Below are 11,221 nucleotides of genomic sequence, written 5' to 3'. Positions count from 1 at the left end.
CCGGGAGCCTCGGTAAGTATAAGGGGGGGGAGATCGGGGCACGGGGGGGGCGTCGGAGCACCGGGGGGTGACATAGGAGCAGGGGGGGAGCGGGCAGGAGGACGGGGGAGCTAAGCACAGGACGGAGGGGACCGGACCCCATAACGGAGCACTGGGGGGGCGATCGGTGGGGTGGGGGGGGTCACTTCAGGTTTTCCAGCCATGGCCGATGATATTGCAGCATCGGCCATGGCTGGATTGTAATATTTCACCAGTTTTTTAGGTGAAATATTACAAATCGCTCTGATTGGCAGTTTCACTTTCAACAGCCAATCAGAGCGATCGTAGCCACGGGGGGGGGGTGAAGCCACCCCCCCTGGGCTGAAGTACCACTCCCCCTCTCCCTGCAGATCGGGTAAAATAGGAGTTAACCCCTTCACCCGATCTGCAGGGACGCGATCATTCCATGACGCCACATAGGCGTCATGGGTCGGGAAGGGGTTAAAGCACAGATTTCCACTGGTCTAATGTCCATTCCTTGTGTTCTTTAGCCGAAACAAGTTTCTTCTGCTTGTTGCCTGTCCTTAGCAGTGGTTTCCTAGCAGCTATTTTACCATGAAGGCCTGCTGCACAAAGTCTCCTCTTAACAGTTGTTGTAGAGATGTATCTGCTGCTAGAACTCTGTGTGGCATTGACCTGGTCTCTAATCTGAGTTGCTGTTAACCTGCGATTTCTGAGGCTGGTGACTCAGATAAACTTATCCTCAAAAGCAGAGGTGACTCTTGGTATTCCTTTCCTGGGGCGGTCTTCATGTGAGCCAGTTTCTTTCTAGCGCTTGATGGTTTTTGCCACTGCACTTGGGGACACTTTCAAAGTTTTCCCAATTTTTCGGACTGACTGACCTTCTTTTCTTAAAGTAATGATGGCCACTCGTTTTTCTTTACTTAGCTGCTTTTTTCTTGCCATAATACAAATTCTAACAGTCTATTCAGTAAGACTATCAGCTGTGTATCCATCAGACTTCTGCACAACACAACTGATGGTCCCAACACCATTTATAAGGCAAGAAATCCCACTTATTAAACCTGACAGGGCACACATGTGAAGTGAAAACCATTCCCGGTGACTACCTCTTGAAGCTCATCAAGAGAATGCCAAGAGTGTGCAAAGCAGTCATCAAAGCAAAATGTGTCTACTTTGAAGAACCTAGAGTATAAGACATAATTTCAGTTGTTTCACACTTTGTTGTTAAGCATATAATTCCACATGTGTTAATTCATAGTTTTGATGCCTTCAGTGTGAATGTACAATTTTCATAGTCATCAAAATACAGAAAAATCTTTAAATGAGAAGGTGTGTCCAAACTTTTGGTCTGTACTGCATATATGCATGATTTCCTTTTGATGGTTTGCAGGCAGGTCCGGAAGTGTTCGGCAGAGATTATTGACACTTCCTGATTGTTTTCAAGATGACAAGAACTGTAAAACCTCAGACCAAGCTCACAATGCTGGACATTTCAATAAGATGTTATATGATTCTATGGAAATTCATGTACAAGTGTTAGAATTTCTTTGGAACTTCTGCTAGTGAATCACAGAAAAAACACCTGCTCTTTTCCACGAAATGCAAAGGTAAAAGTGTCAATGAGGTCATTTTTTTTCTACAAATGCAAATAATTTTTACCATCCAATTAATATGGAAACATGTCATTAAAGGGACAAGTTAAAGGAACAGTCCGAAACATGAGCATGAGTTATATATTGTGCCAATGATGTCATAGAATCTTGGCCTGCGAAATCTGAAAAAGGCTTTCACAGTGGAGGCCTTCTCACTCTTAGGCTATGTTCACAATGTCCAGTAGTCATTCAATAGAAGAGATCCAGCAGCAATTTGTTGGCAAAAAAAGTTGTGCAGACACAACTGTTTAGTTCATTTAAAAAAAAAAAACTAAAGAAAAACGGAAGGCAAATAATTAACTAATGAAATCCGGTTTTTAAAAATGGACTAAAAAGTCATGTCTGCACAAACTTTTTGCCAACAGATTACTGCTGGTACCATTCTAACGGATCATTACTGGACGTGTGAACATAGCCTTACCTACAGGACTTGATTTGTTTTAGGGAATGATGATGTTATCAGTAGGTGTCATGATCCAGACCGGGTTTTGAGTCCTGTTTTTCCTTTTTCTCGGTCTGGTCATGTCAAGAGTTAACCTTTCCCAGCCTCAGTCTGGGCTCAGGTTGGCTATTTATCGCCTCTGCTTCCTGCAGGCGATGTCAGTTATAGTTTTTGCCTAGGGCTGCTATAGCTGACTCCTATTGCTCTGATTTGTCCTGCTGCATTTGCTGTCCGAACCCGTGTCTCTGTTTTCCCCGTCTTGACTCAATGTTTCCCTTTAGTGTGCTGACTCCCTGGTATTGACTTGGCTTGTATTCTGACCTGCTTCTATCTTTTGTCTTATGGCTTATCTGCTCCTGACTATTACTGATCCCCTGGCTTGTCTCTGACCATGAGTTTGCTTAATCCTTTGGTACTGCGCTACAGTCTAGGATTTGACCCGGCTTGTTTGACTATTCTTCTGCCTCTCGTGATAGCCTCACTGCTGCACTGCAGGCCAGCTCTGTTTAGGTGCAGTCCTGCTTCCACTCTACTGCCATTTTGTGGAGCCTGCACATACCAGCATTGCAGCAGCTTGACAGTAGGGATGACATTGTGAACAAAACTGTTCAATTTACATGTGTAAGTTCCAGGACCTATTAACATTCTTTAGTACCAGGCCACAAATTACATCAGTTTCCACATAATGATAGGAACCCAATGAAGAAATGTACTTTAATTCAGCCTATATTAAAGGGTCTCTTTATGACAACCTATTTTTTACTATAGCCAGTATGGAGATGAGCTAATGGCTCTGCCTCATGAGGCTCCTTATGGTAAGAAGTTGCTAGAGTATCGGACAATAATACATTGCAGCTGACAAACCGAGGCCGCTAGAGCGAAATCCAGGCTGTGCGGAGGCTATTGCCCTGGAAAATAGAGGGAAGTCTCCAGTAGTCTACCCTATTCATATGTGCTACTAGGGTAAATGGAAAAATAATTCTAAAAGGGGTGGTCCGAAACTAAAATTATTGTTATTCCTAAACGTCTGGCGGTACTAACTACAATCTCACTAGCACCATTTGCCTACTATCTGAAAATGTATATTTTCTATACCAAATCTCCTTGCTTCACCATAATATATGGCATTTTCCTGACCCATCAGTTTGTTTGAATGGTTGCAGTGCTGTTGAATTTGTACCTTTAAAAGTCACTGGCTTTCGATGTCATATTTATATACCGTAATGACTCTAAAAGTTCAATAAAAGTTAAATATAAGGAAATTTGATGAAAAAAGAATTAGGTTAGTTTTACCTAATTCTTCGTAAAATGCACATCATCTATGACCACTTCACTAATGAACAAAAGTAGCATATAGCCAATTTGACAAACAAAAGAAAGATCTTGACATTCGAAAAATTGTGTGGTTTTTAAATGACCTCCTGGTATGTGACCCCAACTATTTGTTTGACTACAGTATTACCTTCTGGTCCAGCCCCTGGTTTTGTCCCTCCAGTTAATAACCATTTTTACCTTAGGTTTGCTCTTCCACCCAGCAGCTGCTCCGTTATGCAACCTATCTGACCATAGTAAGTCTAGATTTTTGTATTATAAGTTATTATGTTTTTTTATAAGGCACTATCATATTCTGCAGTGCTTTACATACATCATCATTGCTGTCCCCATTGGGGCTCATAATCTAAATTTCCAATCAGTATGTCTTTGGAGTGTGGGAGGAAACCTGCAGAAATGCAAGGAGAACATACAGGTCTCCAGTGCTGCAAGGCAACAGCTGCTAACCACTGAGCCACCAGAATTAAAAGATGATGGTTGGGGATCCTTCTGGGATCTTCTGGATGGAGTTGCTAGAGCCAAGTCTATCAGTGATATCATTTTTTGAGCTGGCGGCCTCTAAAAGATTTTACAATGTCTCTTGAATCCATGAGTATGCAGTGGTACAATAGGTGTAGGTGCACAGGGGCTTTCTATGTGTCCTCAAATGGGTATGGCACCATATTGCAGATCATTACAGCAGGGATCCACTATATGGCCGTGTGCATGAAGCCTTAGGCTAGTAGGTAATATATGCAGTTGAGTCTTTTGATAGACACTTAGGTAACATTAGAAATCTAATTTATTCCATCCTAAACACCATATGATCATATTTTATGAATGAATTCCCTAAGTGCTTTTCTATACGGTTAGAGACTGCCAAGATAAGAGATCTGTTACATGTGTTTTTATGAATGTCACTTGATCCCTTTTTATACAATGTGATCAACTTATAACATCCATGATATTCCAGGTTCTGCGCCCATTTAATGTCCATACAGTTTACAGATCCTAAGACTTTATTTGCTTGTAAGTCAGATTTAAGAGTTTACTTCCAACTGCATTTTGGACGCTCAAAGGGTTACATATGCCCTCTTGCAGGCAAATTCCAAGAAACAAAATATGTTTTAATACTTTAAGTTCGGGGCTTGTGCAACTCCCACCTCTATCGATGAAATAGCTTAAAGCTGAGTAATTCCTGAAGTGAAGGAGGCCTCTTCCCTCAGGACCCTGTTACCTTAGAAGTCTTTCTGCGCAGCGCGGGCTGTCATTCTGCATTTATGTGCCTTATTTCCACAGCTGGCTTCAGTTTCCATTCTTTATCAATAGACTTTTTTTGCTTGTTTGTATGTTGCACTGGAAATAGCTGGTTCACAAAAAATGCTGTATATCTGTGCATCCGATATACGTATTAATGGATACATAGCAATCCCATAATGCAGAGCTGTCATCCGAATGTCCCCCTTTAGTAGCTGAAGTGGATAATATAGGAGTGTAGATGGGGAACTCCATTACCTGCCTGTGATTATAATAATTAATAAAGCGCTTGTCCACTGCTCGAAAAATCCATCCTGAATCCTTATGTCTCCTCTCAGTAAAATAATAAGACCTAAACTCACCTGCGGTGCCGGCGTCGCTCCAGTAGTATCGGCACTGGGTCTTATGGACCCTCCGTGACATTGTTACGTCACACGATCCCTGCAGCCAATCGGCGCTGTCTCTCTCCATGTACATCTAGTCTTTTGGGCCATTGAAAATGGTAATTGAAGGCATTTCTGAAAGGTGAAAGCATTAGGGTAGACAAGGACAGCTGTTCTCACCAAATTCTTGGATGGAAAATTTGTGCCAAGTAAAGGACATCCCCCTGCACCATCCTGAGGCTGCCTGGTCACGTTACATGCCGCTGGGACGGTGCCAGGCTCATAGGCTCTCCTTAGGCATGAAGCAATAATTAAGACTTCAATGAGTAATCGTGGGAGGATTTAGCCAAAACATGAAAACATTGGTTTCTAGCCAGTTTATTATTGACATTCTCATTACTATGTAGATAATATAATGTCATTATAATGTCTGTTTGTTATCGCCCAGATTTATTGTAAAAGCTTGTGCACAACAAGCGGTGGATGCCGCGTTGGAAACACTGTCACGCCGCCCTTTGAATCTCCACTGGGCAGACTTCATGTCATGCTGAAACCACAGGGAACATTTGGGATACACGGAAGTCGGCAACCATACTTCTAAACAGGTGCACTGACCTTCGCAAACTCTGGTTATATCGCAATTCTGTGCTCCCTGGCCTCAGATCCGATTTCTTTTGGGTCGTATACCCATTTAGTACTCACAAGTACTGTAGTGGAAATCTTTATTGCAACAACGCACCTGATGAAGGTCCATTTGGGGACCGAAACATTGTTTATTTTTTCTGGACTGCATTAAAAATTTTCATACCTAACCAAAGTTGAATGCCAAGTTATATATTCATATTATTCACGGGTTGGGTTCCCACTTGTGCACCACCTACAGCTGTGCGATGGTATATTTTAATATTGTCAAAAATTATCCTTCCCCTCCTTTTTGCTTCCATGTTACCCTTGTTGCTGCAGCTAATCTGTGCTTGTGAGGATTGGCTTTGGCATAATTCATCTCTTTTTACTTCTAGATCTTACAATTGCTCATCAGTTAAATAATATTAAAAAAGGTATAAACGTAAATAAAGTATAAATTGCAACAATACCCTTTATTAAACAACCAAAATATACGAAACCGCCAACAAAGAGTAACACAAGCACCAACCACATGCCATATTGGCAGTGCCCCGTGTCACACACTGTCCAGTATCTCAACACGTTTCACTGGTCGCTTCTTCTGGGGGTCCTCTCACCCGCTAGTCTGATAATACAGTACTAACGAATTACAGCAAGGGATTTAAGCATTTCAGAGTAAAACATTCACGGCTGCAATAAAGCGGCCTCTGTCTGACTCATTCTGCCCATGGTTTGGTCAGCAAGAATCAGCTGTCAGGTTCACTTTAAGCAAAGTATCCACATAGGTATATGTCCCGGGATGTTGAACATCATGTGCATATTTTGAGGCATGGCTGTGTCTTTCTGTAACTATAATAACAATGTAACTAGGAGGATTATTTGTATGAACACAGAGCAGCCAGCATGTTACTCTTCCTTTCAGTGTAATTCTATGGATTAGTGCCAATTTTACTAGCCAAGCAGTAAGCAATCATAAGGAAATCACGTATGCTCTCTTTGTCACCAATTTTTCACCTGTCAAAGTGTCATAATAGCAGCATTGTTAATTTACTCATTGCTGCGCTACTGACAATGTGTTCAGCCCATACTATTATACGTTATAAGTGTATTGAACCAATTTGATTGGACTCGATGCCAATTTATTAGTTTCTTTATGCAATACTTCTACTGTTCATTGTTTACTGTTCTACTCACAATTTAACCCCTTACCGACATCCACCTTTCACGTACAGTGCAAGTTGATAGCGGGTGTATGGAGAGGGCTCCTGGGGTGAGTTCAACCTATTCACAGCAGATAATGGCTGTGTTCACAGCCAGGACCGACCTCTAGCAACCGCCGGTGAACCGAAGCTCCACCTGCGACTGTTAACCTGTTAAAAGTTGCTGTCAGAGTCCGACAGCTGCATTAACAGTGCTCCAGCAGGAGGGCGAGTCATTCTATGCGCTTATCAGCACCCCCATGTTCCACAGAATAACTACAGTCCGATGGGTGTTCTAAAGCCTGTAAGGATTATATTTGTTGCCCTCCCTCCCGTACTAAGTAGCATTGTCCCCCTTCCTGTACTAATGTTCCCCATCCTGGACCCTTTCCTGGTATATATGTCTCCCATCCTAATATATATGTCCTCCATCCTGGTACAGTATACATGTCTGCCACCCTGGGCCCATTGAGCTGGAGTGACAGAGGCTTCAGATCGACTTTGCTTATATAACAACATCATATTCTGCTACGATTTACATACAATCTCATCATTGTCCTCATTGGGGTTCACTATCTAAGTTCCCCATCAGTATGTCTTTGGAGTGTGGGAAGATACCAGAGTACCTGGAAGAAACCCATGCAAACATGGGGAGAACATACAAACTCCTTGCAGATGTTGTCCTTGGTGGACCTCCGTGCTGCAAAATAACAGTGCTAACCACTGAGCCACCATGCTGTTCCCATATCCCTCCAACTTCAATTTTATCCATGTCTTAAAAGCTTGGATTTAAGCGAGTAAAAGTGCCATAACAGGTTACCTGTCTTCGATTATTAAGCTCCTTTTCTATATGTGGCACTGATATTTTATGGGGGCTCTATATATGGCGCAGTCTAATGGGAGCACTGTACCTGACACAGTTATTTTAAGGGGCCTTATATGCGGCAGTGACTAATAGGTGCACTATATCTGGTTCTTCTATTTTACAAGGCCATATATATGGCACAGTTTTATGGGGTTGCTATATTTGGGGACGTTTTTTTCGGGTGGTGGCACCACATCAAACCACTTTTTTTTTTTTATAACCGACATCTGAATTTTTTTAAAAGCTATAACTTATAAAAGAGAATATCTACATTAGATACCTCCATAATCGTACTGATTTAGTCATTTTCACCACACAATGAACTCTGTAAAAAACAAATCAGAAAACAATTACGAATTAAGCTTTTTTTTCACTATCTAAGGCCGGTTTCACACGTCAGTGGCTCCGGTACGTGAGGTGACAGTTTCCTCACGTACCGGAGCCACTGACACACGTGAACCCATTAAAATCAATGCATCTGTGCAGATGTCATTGATTTTTTGCGGCCGTGTCTCCGTGTGCCAAACACGGAGACATGTCAGTGTTCGTGGGAGCGCACGTATTACACGGACCCATTAAAGTCAATGGGTCCGTGTAAAACACGTACCGCACATGGACGTTGTACGTGTGCAGTCCGTGTGCCGTGCAGGAGACAGCACTACAGTAAGCGCTGTCCCCCCCACGTGGTGCTGAAGCCGCCATTCATATCTTTTCTGCAGCAGCGTTTGCTGTAGAGAAGATATGAATAATCCTTTTTTTTTTGTTTGTTTCTGGTGTTTAACATAAAGATCCATGTCCCCACCCCCCTCCCACCCCCTGTGCGCCCGCCCGCTGTTATTAAAATACTCACCCGCCTCCCTCGCAGTGTCCTGTCCTGGCTGCAGCTTCTCCTGTATGCGGTCACATGGGGCCGCCCATTACAGAAATGAATAAGCGGCTCCACCCCTATGGGAGGTGGAGCCGCATATTCATGACTGTAATCGGCGGCCCCACGTGACCGCTCATACAGTAGAAGGTGCGGCCAGGACAGGACACTGCGAGGGAGGCGGGTGAGTATTTTAATGCCGGCGGCCGGGCGCACAGGGGGTGGGAGGGGGGAGGATGCCCTAACGTTTATTTTAAACACATAAAAACAAAAAAAAAAGATTTTTCATCCCTTCTCCCCAGCGAGCGCTGGAGAGAACGGATGAATGGCGGCTTCAGCACCATGCTGGGGGGACAGCGCTTACTGTAGCACTGTCTCTCCTGCACGGTCTGTGTGGTACCCAAGCGGCACACGGCTGCCGCACATGTGCCACACGGATGGCCTACGTGAGCTCACGGACACACGGACACGGATAACTCCGGTACCGATTTTTTCCGGTACCGGAATTATCTGGACGTGTGAGACTGGCCTAACTCCATTTAGAATTTTTTTCTGTATTTTCTTTTAAAGTAAATTTTATTTTTTTCATTCACACCTCTAAAATAACAAGGTATTAATAGACTATGTTGATAGAAAAAGAAAATAAAAACGTATCACTATTGGAAAAAGGAAAGGAAAGGAAGTAAAGTGCAAAGATGAAAATTGGCTTCTGGTTGTGAAGGGGTTAAAAAGTCAAATGTCTTAAGGTAATTCACTAGTGCAGTTCAGGACTAGGTGAGATTACTGGCTGATAATATTAGCTTACACCCCATGCAACAATGCTATACAAACATGAACTATATGCTAATTCCCTGTATGAAAAATGACTAAGTTTCAAGTGACAGGATTCCGCCTGTGCAGGTGAACTGTATCAGAGATAACATTTGGCTTATGGCTGATTTATTTCGCTTATCGATCTATGTGCTATGTATCTATTATGAAATCATACATGCACTATAGCTGTTACAAAAATGCATTATTTCTCTTTTTACGGTAAATACAGCACTGATGGTCTTTCCTATTAATAAATGGACCCTCATAATCAATGGATTCAGTTAGAATTTCTCAGTATTCATTTAAAAATGGATCTGGCATAAGTGATAAAAGGAAATCATCATGCTGGTGTGAACAGAGCCTCAGGCCCCATTCAGCCATCCATTTTTCACATACGAGTTCTATAGGTGTTCTTCATGGATAAAGCGCGTACCTCTTTTACTCTAGGGGGCTGTTCTCATGTTCATGTATTTTTGGGGACCAAATGGTCAGCACCAAAACACTGAGACATGTCCGATTCATATCTATGTCACAGATCGAACTAACCAATGAAAGTCTATGGGCGCGTGAAAAAAAAAGCATTTTGGAGAAGCTTGAGAAAACTTCTTATACACAAGAAAAGCAATGAAACTCCGATGGTAAAACTGACACAGGGAACATACACTGAAGAAAATCAAATCCACAACACTGATGTAACTGATCATTTTTGGAGAAAAGGAAATTGACTGGCACCGTCTAATAATAATAATAATAATTATTATTATTAATTATAATCAGGGAACTGTGCCATACACCCAAAAAGACACAAGCCAAAAACAAGAAAGAGTGTGCGGAGAAGGCGCTAGTATCCGTGTAATATCACATTCAACCTGAATAGTAAACAAAATGAATAATTTATTATTATCAAAGTGAACAAACAAGCATAAAAACATTTTAAAACACACGGACCAACTTGTTCTTCACAAGAGAATATATGCGTGGAGAACCAGCCCTAACCTCTGCAGACCAATACTAGACTAGCGATGTCAAAGTACATGTGTCAGATAGTAAAAAGCCAATAAGGAAACAAGATAAAAAGCAAAAGAGCTATATCATGGCTATAGCCTAATGGGTTGGCAGGAAGAGCGCTGCGTAAAATACATTTTCTGCCACATTTTTCACATGCTTTTGTTGTGTACCGTATTTTCCTCCACTCATTAGTATGGGTGAAATACGCTGCAAGAATTTACATTATGCAGATTTTAAGCAGATGCAACTCTGCAAAGACGAAAATAAGCAGCGTGTGCATGAGACCTCAGGGATCTCATTCACTTTGCTGTACTGTAGAACCTTGCATATTTTCTATAACAAAAACTTAGGGTGCACACACAGCCTTAAAGCTAATTGGGGAGAGTCACAGAGACCGGATCATTTATATTTATTGGGCAACAGAGTTTATAGTTAATGGGGGCACAGTGCTGCTTATCACTTTGATTTGTGCATGGCTAATAGTATATTAATGGTGGGGTACATATCTGTATTCGGGGCACAGTGCAAGAGAGACCCAAGTGTGTATACAATGTATGTGACCTTTTTATTTTCGGGGCTGTGGTGATTATGGTGACAAGACGAGTCATAACTAGATGATGTTGATATGAAGGTCTGACCAAATGGAGAAGAAACAGCAGGAAATGAAAAAAATCAGACGAGATGTCAGCAGAAGGGCCTGGATGTAAATATTACAGGCACCCCGCTGTGCGCAGTGCAAGAGCCGGAATGAGCGGTGACGCCATCGCTCATCATTCTGGCTCTCGTGCTGCCCTCATGT

The sequence above is a fragment of the Ranitomeya variabilis genome, chromosome 2, assembly GCF_051348905.1.
Source record: "Ranitomeya variabilis isolate aRanVar5 chromosome 2, aRanVar5.hap1, whole genome shotgun sequence".
NCBI lineage: Eukaryota > Metazoa > Chordata > Amphibia > Anura > Dendrobatidae > Ranitomeya > Ranitomeya variabilis.
This window is presented reverse-complemented; position numbering follows the sequence as displayed.